This window comes from Equus asinus, unplaced genomic scaffold (assembly GCF_041296235.1).
Source record: "Equus asinus isolate D_3611 breed Donkey unplaced genomic scaffold, EquAss-T2T_v2 contig_816, whole genome shotgun sequence".
Classification (NCBI taxonomy): domain Eukaryota; kingdom Metazoa; phylum Chordata; class Mammalia; order Perissodactyla; family Equidae; genus Equus; species Equus asinus.
In genome coordinates this window covers 9,143,191-9,160,999 of record NW_027225534.1, presented here as the reverse complement: position 1 = coordinate 9,160,999, position 17,809 = coordinate 9,143,191, and positions in this window count along the sequence as shown.

The following is a 17,809-nucleotide window of genomic DNA, read 5'->3' as shown; positions in this document are numbered from 1 at the left end:
AAGTCCTACTTCAGCCAGATCAGGCCTGCCAAGGAACTGCGTTTCAGAGGCCTTTGTATGTGACGTTCCCGGTAGGCTGTGAGAGCACGGTGCAGAGCCAGTTGTTTCCTTGTTTCCCAAACAGCTGGAAGCAAGACGCTTTGGGGCCTCTCTGCCCCTTTGGAAACAAGGCAGCACGTTGGGTCTGGCAGCTCTAGGGCAATGGAGCACAACCAGAGCAGAAGTTCTACTTCTTCCAGATCAGGCCTGCCTAGAAAGTGCGTTTCACAGGCCTTGATAAGAGATGTTCTCTTAGGCTATAAGAGCACTGGGCACAGCGAGTTGTTTCTTAGCTTCCCAAGAGGTGGAAGCAAGATGCTTTGGGGCCTCTCTCCCCCTTTGGAAACAAGGCAGCCCTTTGGGCCTTTCAGCTCTAGGGCAATGGAGCACACCCAGAGCAGAAGTTCTACCTCAGCCAGATCAGGCCTGCCAAGAAACTGCTTTTCACAGGCCTTCGTAAGAGGTGTTCCCGGAAGGCTGTAAGAGTACCTGGCAGAGCGAGTTGTTTCTTAGCTTCAAAAACAGCTGGAAGCAACATGATTTGGGGCCTCTCTCCCCCTTTGGAAACAAAGCAGCCTTTGTGCCTGGCAGCTCTAGGCCAAAGTAGCACACCCAGAGCACAAGTTCTACCTCAGCCAGATAAGGCCTGTCAAGAAGCTGCGTTTCACAGGCCTTTGTATGTGACGTTCCCGGTTGGCTTTGAGAGCACTGTGCAGAGCCAGTTGTTTTAGCTTCCCAGAGAGCAGGAAGCAAGATGCTTTGGGGCCTCTCTCACACTTTGGAAATAAAGGCAGCCCTTTGGGCCTGGCAGCCCTAGGCCAATGGAGTACACCCAGAGCAGAAGTTCTACCTCAGCCAGATCAGGCCTTCCAAGAAACTGCGTCTCACAGGCCTTTCTCTGTCACGTTGCCGGTAGGCTGTGAGAGCACTGTGCAGAGCCAGTTGTTTCTTAGCTTCCCAAAGATTTGGAAGCAAGATACTTTGGGGACTCTCAGCCCCTTTGGAAACAAGGCGGCCCTTTGGGCCTGGCAGCTCTAGGCCAAAGTAGCACGCCCAGAGCAGGAGTTCTACTTCAGCCAGATCAGGCCTGCCAAGAAACTGCGTTTCACAGGCCTTGGTAAGAGATGTTCCCGGTAGGCTGTGAGAGCACTGTGGAGAGCCAGTTGCTTTAGCTTCCCACAGAGCTGGAAGCAAGATGCTTTGGGGCCTCTCTCTCCCTTTGGACACAAGGCAGCCGTTTGGGCCTGGCAGCTCTAGGCCAATGGAGCACACCCACAGCAGAAGTTCTACTTCAGGCGGATCAGTCCTGCCCAGAAACTGCGTTTCACAGCCCTTGGTAAGAGATGTTCACGGTAGGCTGTGAGAGCACTGGGCAGAACCAGTTGTTTTTTAGCTTCCCAAAGTGCTGGAGGCAAGATGCTTTGGGGCCTCTCTCACCCCTTGGAAACAAGGCAGCCCTTAGGTCCTGGTAGCTCTAGGCCTATGTAGCACAACCAGAACAGAAGTTCTACTTCAGCCAGGTCAGGCCTGCCAAGAAACTGCGTTTCACAGGCCTTTCAAAGAGATGTTCTCTTAGGCTGTAAGAGCACTGGGCAGAGCCAGCTGTTTCTTAGCTTCCCGAAGAGCTGGGAGCAAGATGCTTTGGTGCCACTCTCTCACTTTGGAATCAAGGCAGCCCTTTGCGCCAGGTAGCTCTAGGCCAGTGGAGCACACCCAGAGCAGAAGTTCTACTTCGGCCAGTTCAGGCCACCAACAAACTGCGTTTCACAGGCCTTGGTAAGAGATGTTCCCGGTAGGCTGTAAGAGCACTGGGCAACGCCAGATGTTTCTTAGCTTCCCGAAGAGCTGGAAGCAAGATGCTTTGGGGCCTCTCTGCCCCTTTGCAAACAAGGCGGCCCTTTGGGCCAGGCAGCTCTAGGCCAATGGAGCACACCCAGAGCAGCAGTTCTACTTCAGCTAGATCAGGCCACCAACAAAGTGCGTTTCACAGGCCTTGGTAAGAGATTTTCTCTTAGGCTGTAAGAGCACTGGGCAGAGCCAGTTGTTTCTTAGCTTCCCAAAGAGCTGGAAGCAAGATGCTTTGGGGGCTCCCTGCCCCTTTGCCAACAAGGCCGACCTTTGGGCCTTTCAGCTCTAGGCCAATGGAGCACACCCAGAGCAGAAGTTCTACCTCAGCCAGATAAGGCCTGCCAAGAAACTGCGTTTCAAAGGCTCTGGTAAGAGATGTTCCCGGTACTCTGTCAGAGCACTGGGCAGAGACAGTTGTTTCCTAGCTTCCCAAAGAGCTGGAAGCAAGATGCTTTGGGGCCTCTCTGCCCCTTTGCAAACAAGGCATCCCTTTGGGCCTTTCAGCTCTAGGCCAACGGAGCACACCCAGAGCAGAAGTCCTACTTCAGCCAGATCAGGCCTGCCAAGGAACTGCGTTTCAGAGGCCTTTGTATGTGACGTTCCCGGTAGGCTGTGAGAGCACGGTGCAGAGCCAGTTGTTTCCTTGTTTCCCAAACAGCTGGAAGCAAGACGCTTTGGGGCCTCTCTGCCCCTTTGGAAACAAGGCAGCACGTTGGGTCTGGCAGCTCTAGGGCAATGGAGCACAACCAGAGCAGAAGTTCTACTTCTTCCAGATCAGGCCTGCCTAGAAAGTGCGTTTCACAGGCCTTGATAAGAGATGTTCTCTTAGGCTATAAGAGCACTGGGCACAGCGAGTTGTTTCTTAGCTTCCCAAGAGGTGGAAGCAAGATGCTTTGGGGCCTCTCTCCCCCTTTGGAAACAAGGCAGCCCTTTGGGCCTTTCAGCTCTAGGGCAATGGAGCACACCCAGAGCAGAAGTTCTACCTCAGCCAGATCAGGCCTGCCAAGAAACTGCTTTTCACAGGCCTTCGTAAGAGGTGTTCCCGGAAGGCTGTAAGAGTACCTGGCAGAGCGAGTTGTTTCTTAGCTTCAAAAACAGCTGGAAGCAACATGATTTGGGGCCTCTCTCCCCCTTTGGAAACAAAGCAGCCTTTGTGCCTGGCAGCTCTAGGCCAAAGTAGCACACCCAGAGCACAAGTTCTACCTCAGCCAGATAAGGCCTGTCAAGAAGCTGCGTTTCACAGGCCTTTGTATGTGACGTTCCCGGTTGGCTTTGAGAGCACTGTGCAGAGCCAGTTGTTTTAGCTTCCCAGAGAGCAGGAAGCAAGATGCTTTGGGGCCTCTCTCACACTTTGGAAATAAAGGCAGCCCTTTGGGCCTGGCAGCCCTAGGCCAATGGAGTACACCCAGAGCAGAAGTTCTACCTCAGCCAGATCAGGCCTTCCAAGAAACTGCGTCTCACAGGCCTTTCTCTGTCACGTTGCCGGTAGGCTGTGAGAGCACTGTGCAGAGCCAGTTGTTTCTTAGCTTCCCAAAGATTTGGAAGCAAGATACTTTGGGGACTCTCAGCCCCTTTGGAAACAAGGCGGCCCTTTGGGCCTGGCAGCTCTAGGCCAAAGTAGCACGCCCAGAGCAGGAGTTCTACTTCAGCCAGATCAGGCCTGCCAAGAAACTGCGTTTCACAGGCCTTGGTAAGAGATGTTCCCGGTAGGCTGTGAGAGCACTGTGGAGAGCCAGTTGCTTTAGCTTCCCACAGAGCTGGAAGCAAGATGCTTTGGGGCCTCTCTCTCCCTTTGGACACAAGGCAGCCGTTTGGGCCTGGCAGCTCTAGGCCAATGGAGCACACCCACAGCAGAAGTTCTACTTCAGGCGGATCAGTCCTGCCCAGAAACTGCGTTTCACAGCCCTTGGTAAGAGATGTTCACGGTAGGCTGTGAGAGCACTGGGCAGAACCAGTTGTTTTTTAGCTTCCCAAAGTGCTGGAGGCAAGATGCTTTGGGGCCTCTCTCACCCCTTGGAAACAAGGCAGCCCTTAGGTCCTGGTAGCTCTAGGCCTATGTAGCACAACCAGAACAGAAGTTCTACTTCAGCCAGGTCAGGCCTGCCAAGAAACTGCGTTTCACAGGCCTTTCAAAGAGATGTTCTCTTAGGCTGTAAGAGCACTGGGCAGAGCCAGCTGTTTCTTAGCTTCCCGAAGAGCTGGGAGCAAGATGCTTTGGTGCCACTCTCTCACTTTGGAATCAAGGCAGCCCTTTGCGCCAGGTAGCTCTAGGCCAGTGGAGCACACCCAGAGCAGAAGTTCTACTTCGGCCAGTTCAGGCCACCAACAAACTGCGTTTCACAGGCCTTGGTAAGAGATGTTCCCGGTAGGCTGTAAGAGCGCTGGGCAACGCCAGATGTTTCTTAGCTTCCCGAAGAGCTGGAAGCAAGATGCTTTGGGGCCTCTCTGCCCCTTTGCAAACAAGGCGGCCCTTTGGGCCAGGCAGCTCTAGGCCAATGGAGCACACCCAGAGCAGCAGTTCTACTTCAGCTAGATCAGGCCACCAACAAAGTGCGTTTCACAGGCCTTGGTAAGAGATTTTCTCTTAGGCTGTAAGAGCACTGGGCAGAGCCAGTTGTTTCTTAGCTTCCCAAAGAGCTGGAAGCAAGATGCTTTGGGGGCTCCCTGCCCCTTTGCCAACAAGGCCGACCTTTGGGCCTTTCAGCTCTAGGCCAATGGAGCACACCCAGAGCAGAAGTTCTACCTCAGCCAGATAAGGCCTGCCAAGAAACTGCGTTTCAAAGGCTCTGGTAAGAGATGTTCCCGGTACTCTGTCAGAGCACTGGGCAGAGACAGTTGTTTCTTAGCTTCCCAAAGAGCTGGAAGCAAGATGCTTTGGGGCCTCTCTGCCCCTTTGCAAACAAGGCATCCCTTTGGGCCTTTCAGCTCTAGGCCAACGGAGCACACCCAGAGCAGAAGTCCTACTTCAGCCAGATCAGGCCTGCCAAGGAACTGCGTTTCAGAGGCCTTTGTATGTGACGTTCCCGGTAGGCTGTGAGAGCACGGTGCAGAGCCAGTTGTTTCCTTGTTTCCCAAACAGCTGGAAGCAAGACGCTTTGGGGCCTCTCTGCCCCTTTGGAAACAAGGCAGCACGTTGGGTCTGGCAGCTCTAGGGCAATGGAACACAACCAGAGCAGAAGTTCTACTTCTTCCAGATCAGGCCTGCCTAGAAAGTGCGTTTCACAGGCCTTGATAAGAGATGTTCTCTTAGGCTATAAGAGCACTGGGCACAGCGAGTTGTTTCTTAGCTTCCCAAGAGGTGGAAGCAAGATGCTTTGGGGCCTCTCTCCCCCTTTGGAAACAAGGCAGCCCTTTGGGCCTTTCAGCTCTAGGGCAATGGAGCACACCCAGAGCAGAAGTTCTACCTCAGCCAGATCAGGCCTGCCAAGAAACTGCTTTTCACAGGCCTTCGTAAGAGGTGTTCCCGGAAGGCTGTAAGAGTACCTGGCAGAGCGAGTTGTTTCTTAGCTTCAAAAACAGCTGGAAGCAACATGATTTGGGGCCTCTCTCCCCCTTTGGAAACAAAGCAGCCTTTGTGCCTGGCAGCTCTAGGCCAAAGTAGCACACCCAGAGCACAAGTTCTACCTCAGCCAGATAAGGCCTGTCAAGAAGCTGCGTTTCACAGGCCTTTGTATGTGACGTTCCCGGTTGGCTTTGAGAGCACTGTGCAGAGCCAGTTGTTTTAGCTTCCCAGAGAGCAGGAAGCAAGATGCTTTGGGGCCTCTCTCACACTTTGGAAATAAAGGCAGCCCTTTGGGCCTGGCAGCCCTAGGCCAATGGAGTACACCCAGAGCAGAAGTTCTACCTCAGCCAGATCAGGCCTTCCAAGAAACTGCGTCTCACAGGCCTTTCTCTGTCACGTTGCCGGTAGGCTGTGAGAGCACTGTGCAGAGCCAGTTGTTTCTTAGCTTCCCAAAGATTTGGAAGCAAGATACTTTGGGGACTCTCAGCCCCTTTGGAAACAAGGCGGCCCTTTGGGCCTGGCAGCTCTAGGCCAAAGTAGCACGCCCAGAGCAGGAGTTCTACTTCAGCCAGATCAGGCCTGCCAAGAAACTGCGTTTCACAGGCCTTGGTAAGAGATGTTCCCGGTAGGCTGTGAGAGCACTGTGGAGAGCCAGTTGCTTTAGCTTCCCACAGAGCTGGAAGCAAGATGCTTTGGGGCCTCTCTCTCCCTTTGGACACAAGGCAGCCGTTTGGGCCTGGCAGCTCTAGGCCAATGGAGCACACCCACAGCAGAAGTTCTACTTCAGGCGGATCAGTCCTGCCCAGAAACTGCGTTTCACAGCCCTTGGTAAGAGATGTTCACGGTAGGCTGTGAGAGCACTGGGCAGAACCAGTTGTTTTTTAGCTTCCCAAAGTGCTGGAGGCAAGATGCTTTGGGGCCTCTCTCACCCCTTGGAAACAAGGCAGCCCTTAGGTCCTGGTAGCTCTAGGCCTATGTAGCACAACCAGAACAGAAGTTCTACTTCAGCCAGGTCAGGCCTGCCAAGAAACTGCGTTTCACAGGCCTTTCAAAGAGATGTTCTCTTAGGCTGTAAGAGCACTGGGCAGAGCCAGCTGTTTCTTAGCTTCCCGAAGAGCTGGGAGCAAGATGCTTTGGTGCCACTCTCTCACTTTGGAATCAAGGCAGCCCTTTGCGCCAGGTAGCTCTAGGCCAGTGGAGCACACCCAGAGCAGAAGTTCTACTTCGGCCAGTTCAGGCCACCAACAAACTGCGTTTCACAGGCCTTGGTAAGAGATGTTCCCGGTAGGCTGTAAGAGTGCTGGGCAACGCCAGATGTTTCTTAGCTTCCCGAAGAGCTGGAAGCAAGATGCTTTGGGGCCTCTCTGCCCCTTTGCAAACAAGGCGGCCCTTTGGGCCAGGCAGCTCTAGGCCAATGGAGCACACCCAGAGCAGCAGTTCTACTTCAGCTAGATCAGGCCACCAACAAAGTGCGTTTCACAGGCCTTGGTAAGAGATTTTCTCTTAGGCTGTAAGAGCACTGGGCAGAGCCAGTTGTTTCTTAGCTTCCCAAAGAGCTGGAAGCAAGATGCTTTGGGGGCTCCCTGCCCCTTTGCCAACAAGGCCGACCTTTGGGCCTTTCAGCTCTAGGCCAATGGAGCACACCCAGAGCAGAAGTTCTACCTCAGCCAGATAAGGCCTGCCAAGAAACTGCGTTTCAAAGGCTCTGGTAAGAGATGTTGCCGGTACTCTGTCAGAGCACTGGGCAGAGACAGTTGTTTCTTAGCTTCCCAAAGAGCTGGAAGCAAGATGCTTTGGGGCCTCTCTGCCCCTTTGCAAACAAGGCATCCCTTTGGGCCTTTCAGCTCTAGGCCAATGGAGCACACCCAGAGCAGAAGTCCTACTTCAGCCAGATCAGGCCTGCCAAGGAACTGCGTTTCAGAGGCCTTTGTATGTGACGTTCCCGGTAGGCTGTGAGAGCACGGTGCAGAGCCAGTTGTTTCCTTGTTTCCCAAACAGCTGGAAGCAAGACGCTTTGGGGCCTCTCTGCCCCTTTGGAAACAAGGCAGCACGTTGGGTCTGGCAGCTCTAGGGCAATGGAGCACAACCAGAGCAGAAGTTCTACTTCTTCCAGATCAGGCCTGCCTAGAAAGTGCGTTTCACAGGCCTTGATAAGAGATGTTCTCTTAGGCTATAAGAGCACTGGGCACAGCGAGTTGTTTCTTAGCTTCCCAAGAGGTGGAAGCAAGATGCTTTGGGGCCTCTCTCCCCCTTTGGAAACAAGGCAGCCCTTTGGGCCTTTCAGCTCTAGGGCAATGGAGCACACCCAGAGCAGAAGTTCTACCTCAGCCAGATCAGGCCTGCCAAGAAACTGCTTTTCACAGGCCTTCGTAAGAGGTGTTCCCGGAAGGCTGTAAGAGTACCTGGCAGAGCGAGTTGTTTCTTAGCTTCAAAAACAGCTGGAAGCAACATGATTTGGGGCCTCTCTCCCCCTTTGGAAACAAAGCAGCCTTTGTGCCTGGCAGCTCTAGGCCAAAGTAGCACACCCAGAGCACAAGTTCTACCTCAGCCAGATAAGGCCTGTCAAGAAGCTGCGTTTCACAGGCCTTTGTATGTGACGTTCCCGGTTGGCTTTGAGAGCACTGTGGAGAGCCAGTTGCTTTAGCTTCCCACAGAGCTGGAAGCAAGATGCTTTGGGGCCTCTCTCTCCCTTTGGACACAAGGCAGCCGTTTGGGCCTGGCAGCTCTAGGCCAATGGAGCACACCCACAGCAGAAGTTCTACTTCAGGCGGATCAGTCCTGCCCAGAAACTGCGTTTCACAGCCCTTGGTAAGAGATGTTCACGGTAGGCTGTGAGAGCACTGGGCAGAACCAGTTGTTTTTTAGCTTCCCAAAGTGCTGGAGGCAAGATGCTTTGGGGCCTCTCTCACCCCTTGGAAACAAGGCAGCCCTTAGGTCCTGGTAGCTCTAGGCCTATGTAGCACAACCAGAACAGAAGTTCTACTTCAGCCAGGTCAGGCCTGCCAAGAAACTGCGTTTCACAGGCCTTTCAAAGAGATGTTCTCTTAGGCTGTAAGAGCACTGGGCAGAGCCAGCTGTTTCTTAGCTTCCCGAAGAGCTGGGAGCAAGATGCTTTGGTGCCACTCTCTCACTTTGGAATCAAGGCAGCCCTTTGCGCCAGGTAGCTCTAGGCCAGTGGAGCACACCCAGAGCAGAAGTTCTACTTCGGCCAGTTCAGGCCACCAACAAACTGCGTTTCACAGGCCTTGGTAAGAGATGTTCCCGGTAGGCTGTAAGAGCACTGGGCAACGCCAGATGTTTCTTAGCTTCCCGAAGAGCTGGAAGCAAGATGCTTTGGGGCCTCTCTGCCCCTTTGCAAACAAGGCGGCCCTTTGGGCCAGGCAGCTCTAGGCCAATGGAGCACACCCAGAGCAGAAGTTCTACTTCAGCTAGATCAGGCCACCAACAAAGTGCGTTTCACAGGCCTTGGTAAGAGATTTTCTCTTAGGCTGTAAGAGCACTGGGCAGAGCCAGTTGTTTCTTAGCTTCCCAAAGAGCTGGAAGCAAGATGCTTTGGGGGCTCCCTGCCCCTTTGCCAACAAGGCCGACCTTTGGGCCTTTCAGCTCTAGGCCAATGGAGCACACCCAGAGCAGAAGTTCTACCTCAGCCAGATAAGGCCTGCCAAGAAACTGCGTTTCAAAGGCTCTGGTAAGAGATGTTCCCGGTACTCTGTCAGAGCACTGGGCAGAGACAGTTGTTTCCTAGCTTCCCAAAGAGCTGGAAGCAAGATGCTTTGGGGCCTCTCTGCCCCTTTGCAAACAAGGCATCCCTTTGGGCCTTTCAGCTCTAGGCCAACGGAGCACACCCAGAGCAGAAGTCCTACTTCAGCCAGATCAGGCCTGCCAAGGAACTGCGTTTCAGAGGCCTTTGTATGTGACGTTCCCGGTAGGCTGTGAGAGCACGGTGCAGAGCCAGTTGTTTCCTTGTTTCCCAAACAGCTGGAAGCAAGACGCTTTGGGGCCTCTCTGCCCCTTTGGAAACAAGGCAGCACGTTGGGTCTGGCAGCTCTAGGGCAATGGAGCACAACCAGAGCAGAAGTTCTACTTCTTCCAGATCAGGCCTGCCTAGAAAGTGCGTTTCACAGGCCTTGATAAGAGATGTTCTCTTAGGCTATAAGAGCACTGGGCACAGCGAGTTGTTTCTTAGCTTCCCAAGAGGTGGAAGCAAGATGCTTTGGGGCCTCTCTCCCCCTTTGGAAACAAGGCAGCCCTTTGGGCCTTTCAGCTCTAGGGCAATGGAGCACACCCAGAGCAGAAGTTCTACCTCAGCCAGATCAGGCCTGCCAAGAAACTGCTTTTCACAGGCCTTCGTAAGAGGTGTTCCCGGAAGGCTGTAAGAGTACCTGGCAGAGCGAGTTGTTTCTTAGCTTCAAAAACAGCTGGAAGCAACATGATTTGGGGCCTCTCTCCCCCTTTGGAAACAAAGCAGCCTTTGTGCCTGGCAGCTCTAGGCCAAAGTAGCACACCCAGAGCACAAGTTCTACCTCAGCCAGATAAGGCCTGTCAAGAAGCTGCGTTTCACAGGCCTTTGTATGTGACGTTCCCGGTTGGCTTTGAGAGCACTGTGCAGAGCCAGTTGTTTTAGCTTCCCAGAGAGCAGGAAGCAAGATGCTTTGGGGCCTCTCTCACACTTTGGAAATAAAGGCAGCCCTTTGGGCCTGGCAGCCCTAGGCCAATGGAGTACACCCAGAGCAGAAGTTCTACCTCAGCCAGATCAGGCCTTCCAAGAAACTGCGTCTCACAGGCCTTTCTCTGTCACGTTGCCGGTAGGCTGTGAGAGCACTGTGCAGAGCCAGTTGTTTCTTAGCTTCCCAAAGATTTGGAAGCAAGATACTTTGGGGACTCTCAGCCCCTTTGGAAACAAGGCGGCCCTTTGGGCCTGGCAGCTCTAGGCCAAAGTAGCACGCCCAGAGCAGGAGTTCTACTTCAGCCAGATCAGGCCTGCCAAGAAACTGCGTTTCACAGGCCTTGGTAAGAGATGTTCCCGGTAGGCTGTGAGAGCACTGTGGAGAGCCAGTTGCTTTAGCTTCCCACAGAGCTGGAAGCAAGATGCTTTGGGGCCTCTCTCTCCCTTTGGACACAAGGCAGCCGTTTGGGCCTGGCAGCTCTAGGCCAATGGAGCACACCCACAGCAGAAGTTCTACTTCAGGCGGATCAGTCCTGCCCAGAAACTGCGTTTCACAGCCCTTGGTAAGAGATGTTCACGGTAGGCTGTGAGAGCACTGGGCAGAACCAGTTGTTTTTTAGCTTCCCAAAGTGCTGGAGGCAAGATGCTTTGGGGCCTCTCTCACCCCTTGGAAACAAGGCAGCCCTTAGGTCCTGGTAGCTCTAGGCCTATGTAGCACAACCAGAACAGAAGTTCTACTTCAGCCAGGTCAGGCCTGCCAAGAAACTGCGTTTCACAGGCCTTTCAAAGAGATGTTCTCTTAGGCTGTAAGAGCACTGGGCAGAGCCAGCTGTTTCTTAGCTTCCCGAAGAGCTGGGAGCAAGATGCTTTGGTGCCACTCTCTCACTTTGGAATCAAGGCAGCCCTTTGCGCCAGGTAGCTCTAGGCCAGTGGAGCACACCCAGAGCAGAAGTTCTACTTCGGCCAGTTCAGGCCACCAACAAACTGCGTTTCACAGGCCTTGGTAAGAGATGTTCCCGGTAGGCTGTAAGAGCACTGGGCAACGCCAGATGTTTCTTAGCTTCCCGAAGAGCTGGAAGCAAGATGCTTTGGGGCCTCTCTGCCCCTTTGCAAACAAGGCGGCCCTTTGGGCCAGGCAGCTCTAGGCCAATGGAGCACACCCAGAGCAGAAGTTCTACTTCAGCTAGATCAGGCCACCAACAAAGTGCGTTTCACAGGCCTTGGTAAGAGATTTTCTCTTAGGCTGTAAGAGCACTGGGCAGAGCCAGTTGTTTCTTAGCTTCCCAAAGAGCTGGAAGCAAGATGCTTTGGGGGCTCCCTGCCCCTTTGCCAACAAGGCCGACCTTTGGGCCTTTCAGCTCTAGGCCAATGGAGCACACCCAGAGCAGAAGTTCTACCTCAGCCAGATAAGGCCTGCCAAGAAACTGCGTTTCAAAGGCTCTGGTAAGAGATGTTCCCGGTACTCTGTCAGAGCACTGGGCAGAGACAGTTGTTTCCTAGCTTCCCAAAGAGCTGGAAGCAAGATGCTTTGGGGCCTCTCTGCCCCTTTGCAAACAAGGCATCCCTTTGGGCCTTTCAGCTCTAGGCCAACGGAGCACACCCAGAGCAGAAGTCCTACTTCAGCCAGATCAGGCCTGCCAAGGAACTGCGTTTCAGAGGCCTTTGTATGTGACGTTCCCGGTAGGCTGTGAGAGCACGGTGCAGAGCCAGTTGTTTCCTTGTTTCCCAAACAGCTGGAAGCAAGACGCTTTGGGGCCTCTCTGCCCCTTTGGAAACAAGGCAGCACGTTGGGTCTGGCAGCTCTAGGGCAATGGAGCACAACCAGAGCAGAAGTTCTACTTCTTCCAGATCAGGCCTGCCTAGAAAGTGCGTTTCACAGGCCTTGATAAGAGATGTTCTCTTAGGCTATAAGAGCACTGGGCACAGCGAGTTGTTTCTTAGCTTCCCAAGAGGTGGAAGCAAGATGCTTTGGGGCCTCTCTCCCCCTTTGGAAACAAGGCAGCCCTTTGGGCCTTTCAGCTCTAGGGCAATGGAGCACACCCAGAGCAGAAGTTCTACCTCAGCCAGATCAGGCCTGCCAAGAAACTGCTTTTCACAGGCCTTCGTAAGAGGTGTTCCCGGAAGGCTGTAAGAGTACCTGGCAGAGCGAGTTGTTTCTTAGCTTCAAAAACAGCTGGAAGCAACATGATTTGGGGCCTCTCTCCCCCTTTGGAAACAAAGCAGCCTTTGTGCCTGGCAGCTCTAGGCCAAAGTAGCACACCCAGAGCACAAGTTCTACCTCAGCCAGATAAGGCCTGTCAAGAAGCTGCGTTTCACAGGCCTTTGTATGTGACGTTCCCGGTTGGCTTTGAGAGCACTGTGGAGAGCCAGTTGCTTTAGCTTCCCACAGAGCTGGAAGCAAGATGCTTTGGGGCCTCTCTCTCCCTTTGGACACAAGGCAGCCGTTTGGGCCTGGCAGCTCTAGGCCAATGGAGCACACCCACAGCAGAAGTTCTACTTCAGGCGGATCAGTCCTGCCCAGAAACTGCGTTTCACAGCCCTTGGTAAGAGATGTTCACGGTAGGCTGTGAGAGCACTGGGCAGAACCAGTTGTTTTTTAGCTTCCCAAAGTGCTGGAGGCAAGATGCTTTGGGGCCTCTCTCACCCCTTGGAAACAAGGCAGCCCTTAGGTCCTGGTAGCTCTAGGCCTATGTAGCACAACCAGAACAGAAGTTCTACTTCAGCCAGGTCAGGCCTGCCAAGAAACTGCGTTTCACAGGCCTTTCAAAGAGATGTTCTCTTAGGCTGTAAGAGCACTGGGCAGAGCCAGCTGTTTCTTAGCTTCCCGAAGAGCTGGGAGCAAGATGCTTTGGTGCCACTCTCTCACTTTGGAATCAAGGCAGCCCTTTGCGCCAGGTAGCTCTAGGCCAGTGGAGCACACCCAGAGCAGAAGTTCTACTTCGGCCAGTTCAGGCCACCAACAAACTGCGTTTCACAGGCCTTGGTAAGAGATGTTCCCGGTAGGCTGTAAGAGCACTGGGCAACGCCAGATGTTTCTTAGCTTCCCGAAGAGCTGGAAGCAAGATGCTTTGGGGCCTCTCTGCCCCTTTGCAAACAAGGCGGCCCTTTGGGCCAGGCAGCTCTAGGCCAATGGAGCACACCCAGAGCAGAAGTTCTACTTCAGCTAGATCAGGCCACCAACAAAGTGCGTTTCACAGGCCTTGGTAAGAGATTTTCTCTTAGGCTGTAAGAGCACTGGGCAGAGCCAGTTGTTTCTTAGCTTCCCAAAGAGCTGGAAGCAAGATGCTTTGGGGGCTCCCTGCCCCTTTGCCAACAAGGCCGACCTTTGGGCCTTTCAGCTCTAGGCCAATGGAGCACACCCAGAGCAGAAGTTCTACCTCAGCCAGATAAGGCCTGCCAAGAAACTGCGTTTCAAAGGCTCTGGTAAGAGATGTTCCCGGTACTCTGTCAGAGCACTGGGCAGAGACAGTTGTTTCCTAGCTTCCCAAAGAGCTGGAAGCAAGATGCTTTGGGGCCTCTCTGCCCCTTTGCAAACAAGGCATCCCTTTGGGCCTTTCAGCTCTAGGCCAACGGAGCACACCCAGAGCAGAAGTCCTACTTCAGCCAGATCAGGCCTGCCAAGGAACTGCGTTTCAGAGGCCTTTGTATGTGACGTTCCCGGTAGGCTGTGAGAGCACGGTGCAGAGCCAGTTGTTTCCTTGTTTCCCAAACAGCTGGAAGCAAGACGCTTTGGGGCCTCTCTGCCCCTTTGGAAACAAGGCAGCACGTTGGGTCTGGCAGCTCTAGGGCAATGGAGCACAACCAGAGCAGAAGTTCTACTTCTTCCAGATCAGGCCTGCCTAGAAAGTGCGTTTCACAGGCCTTGATAAGAGATGTTCTCTTAGGCTATAAGAGCACTGGGCACAGCGAGTTGTTTCTTAGCTTCCCAAGAGGTGGAAGCAAGATGCTTTGGGGCCTCTCTCCCCCTTTGGAAACAAGGCAGCCCTTTGGGCCTTTCAGCTCTAGGGCAATGGAGCACACCCAGAGCAGAAGTTCTACCTCAGCCAGATCAGGCCTGCCAAGAAACTGCTTTTCACAGGCCTTCGTAAGAGGTGTTCCCGGAAGGCTGTAAGAGTACCTGGCAGAGCGAGTTGTTTCTTAGCTTCAAAAACAGCTGGAAGCAACATGATTTGGGGCCTCTCTCCCCCTTTGGAAACAAAGCAGCCTTTGTGCCTGGCAGCTCTAGGCCAAAGTAGCACACCCAGAGCACAAGTTCTACCTCAGCCAGATAAGGCCTGTCAAGAAGCTGCGTTTCACAGGCCTTTGTATGTGACGTTCCCGGTTGGCTTTGAGAGCACTGTGCAGAGCCAGTTGTTTTAGCTTCCCAGAGAGCAGGAAGCAAGATGCTTTGGGGCCTCTCTCACACTTTGGAAATAAAGGCAGCCCTTTGGGCCTGGCAGCCCTAGGCCAATGGAGTACACCCAGAGCAGAAGTTCTACCTCAGCCAGATCAGGCCTTCCAAGAAACTGCGTCTCACAGGCCTTTCTCTGTCACGTTGCCGGTAGGCTGTGAGAGCACTGTGCAGAGCCAGTTGTTTCTTAGCTTCCCAAAGATTTGGAAGCAAGATACTTTGGGGACTCTCAGCCCCTTTGGAAACAAGGCGGCCCTTTGGGCCTGGCAGCTCTAGGCCAAAGTAGCACGCCCAGAGCAGGAGTTCTACTTCAGCCAGATCAGGCCTGCCAAGAAACTGCGTTTCACAGGCCTTGGTAAGAGATGTTCCCGGTAGGCTGTGAGAGCACTGTGGAGAGCCAGTTGCTTTAGCTTCCCACAGAGCTGGAAGCAAGATGCTTTGGGGCCTCTCTCTCCCTTTGGACACAAGGCAGCCGTTTGGGCCTGGCAGCTCTAGGCCAATGGAGCACACCCACAGCAGAAGTTCTACTTCAGGCGGATCAGTCCTGCCCAGAAACTGCGTTTCACAGCCCTTGGTAAGAGATGTTCACGGTAGGCTGTGAGAGCACTGGGCAGAACCAGTTGTTTTTTAGCTTCCCAAAGTGCTGGAGGCAAGATGCTTTGGGGCCTCTCTCACCCCTTGGAAACAAGGCAGCCCTTAGGTCCTGGTAGCTCTAGGCCTATGTAGCACAACCAGAACAGAAGTTCTACTTCAGCCAGGTCAGGCCTGCCAAGAAACTGCGTTTCACAGGCCTTTCAAAGAGATGTTCTCTTAGGCTGTAAGAGCACTGGGCAGAGCCAGCTGTTTCTTAGCTTCCCGAAGAGCTGGGAGCAAGATGCTTTGGTGCCACTCTCTCACTTTGGAATCAAGGCAGCCCTTTGCGCCAGGTAGCTCTAGGCCAGTGGAGCACACCCAGAGCAGAAGTTCTACTTCGGCCAGTTCAGGCCACCAACAAACTGCGTTTCACAGGCCTTGGTAAGAGATGTTCCCGGTAGGCTGTAAGAGCACTGGGCAACGCCAGATGTTTCTTAGCTTCCCGAAGAGCTGGAAGCAAGATGCTTTGGGGCCTCTCTGCCCCTTTGCAAACAAGGCGGCCCTTTGGGCCAGGCAGCTCTAGGCCAATGGAGCACACCCAGAGCAGCAGTTCTACTTCAGCTAGATCAGGCCACCAACAAAGTGCGTTTCACAGGCCTTGGTAAGAGATTTTCTCTTAGGCTGTAAGAGCACTGGGCAGAGCCAGTTGTTTCTTAGCTTCCCAAAGAGCTGGAAGCAAGATGCTTTGGGGGCTCCCTGCCCCTTTGCCAACAAGGCCGACCTTTGGGCCTTTCAGCTCTAGGCCAATGGAGCACACCCAGAGCAGAAGTTCTACCTCAGCCAGATAAGGCCTGCCAAGAAACTGCGTTTCAAAGGCTCTGGTAAGAGATGTTCCCGGTACTCTGTCAGAGCACTGGGCAGAGACAGTTGTTTCCTAGCTTCCCAAAGAGCTGGAAGCAAGATGCTTTGGGGCCTCTCTGCCCCTTTGCAAACAAGGCATCCCTTTGGGCCTTTCAGCTCTAGGCCAACGGAGCACACCCAGAGCAGAAGTCCTACTTCAGCCAGATCAGGCCTGCCAAGGAACTGCGTTTCAGAGGCCTTTGTATGTGACGTTCCCGGTAGGCTGTGAGAGCACGGTGCAGAGCCAGTTGTTTCCTTGTTTCCCAAACAGCTGGAAGCAAGACGCTTTGGGGCCTCTCTGCCCCTTTGGAAACAAGGCAGCACGTTGGGTCTGGCAGCTCTAGGGCAATGGAGCACAACCAGAGCAGAAGTTCTACTTCTTCCAGATCAGGCCTGCCTAGAAAGTGCGTTTCACAGGCCTTGATAAGAGATGTTCTCTTAGGCTATAAGAGCACTGGGCACAGCGAGTTGTTTCTTAGCTTCCCAAGAGGTGGAAGCAAGATGCTTTGGGGCCTCTCTCCCCCTTTGGAAACAAGGCAGCCCTTTGGGCCTTTCAGCTCTAGGGCAATGGAGCACACCCAGAGCAGAAGTTCTACCTCAGCCAGATCAGGCCTGCCAAGAAACTGCTTTTCACAGGCCTTCGTAAGAGGTGTTCCCGGAAGGCTGTAAGAGTACCTGGCAGAGCGAGTTGTTTCTTAGCTTCAAAAACAGCTGGAAGCAACATGATTTGGGGCCTCTCTCCCCCTTTGGAAACAAAGCAGCCTTTGTGCCTGGCAGCTCTAGGCCAAAGTAGCACACCCAGAGCACAAGTTCTACCTCAGCCAGATAAGGCCTGTCAAGAAGCTGCGTTTCACAGGCCTTTGTATGTGACGTTCCCGGTTGGCTTTGAGAGCACTGTGCAGAGCCAGTTGTTTTAGCTTCCCAGAGAGCAGGAAGCAAGATGCTTTGGGGCCTCTCTCACACTTTGGAAATAAAGGCAGCCCTTTGGGCCTGGCAGCCCTAGGCCAATGGAGTACACCCAGAGCAGAAGTTCTACCTCAGCCAGATCAGGCCTTCCAAGAAACTGCGTCTCACAGGCCTTTCTCTGTCACGTTGCCGGTAGGCTGTGAGAGCACTGTGCAGAGCCAGTTGTTTCTTAGCTTCCCAAAGATTTGGAAGCAAGATACTTTGGGGACTCTCAGCCCCTTTGGAAACAAGGCGGCCCTTTGGGCCTGGCAGCTCTAGGCCAAAGTAGCACGCCCAGAGCAGGAGTTCTACTTCAGCCAGATCAGGCCTGCCAAGAAACTGCGTTTCACAGGCCTTGGTAAGAGATGTTCCCGGTAGGCTGTGAGAGCACTGTGGAGAGCCAGTTGCTTTAGCTTCCCACAGAGCTGGAAGCAAGATGCTTTGGGGCCTCTCTCTCCCTTTGGACACAAGGCAGCCGTTTGGGCCTGGCAGCTCTAGGCCAATGGAGCACACCCACAGCAGAAGTTCTACTTCAGGCGGATCAGTCCTGCCCAGAAACTGCGTTTCACAGCCCTTGGTAAGAGATGTTCACGGTAGGCTGTGAGAGCACTGGGCAGAACCAGTTGTTTTTTAGCTTCCCAAAGTGCTGGAGGCAAGATGCTTTGGGGCCTCTCTCACCCCTTGGAAACAAGGCAGCCCTTAGGTCCTGGTAGCTCTAGGCCTATGTAGCACAACCAGAACAGAAGTTCTACTTCAGCCAGGTCAGGCCTGCCAAGAAACTGCGTTTCACAGGCCTTTCAAAGAGATGTTCTCTTAGGCTGTAAGAGCACTGGGCAGAGCCAGCTGTTTCTTAGCTTCCCGAAGAGCTGGGAGCAAGATGCTTTGGTGCCACTCTCTCACTTTGGAATCAAGGCAGCCCTTTGCGCCAGGTAGCTCTAGGCCAGTG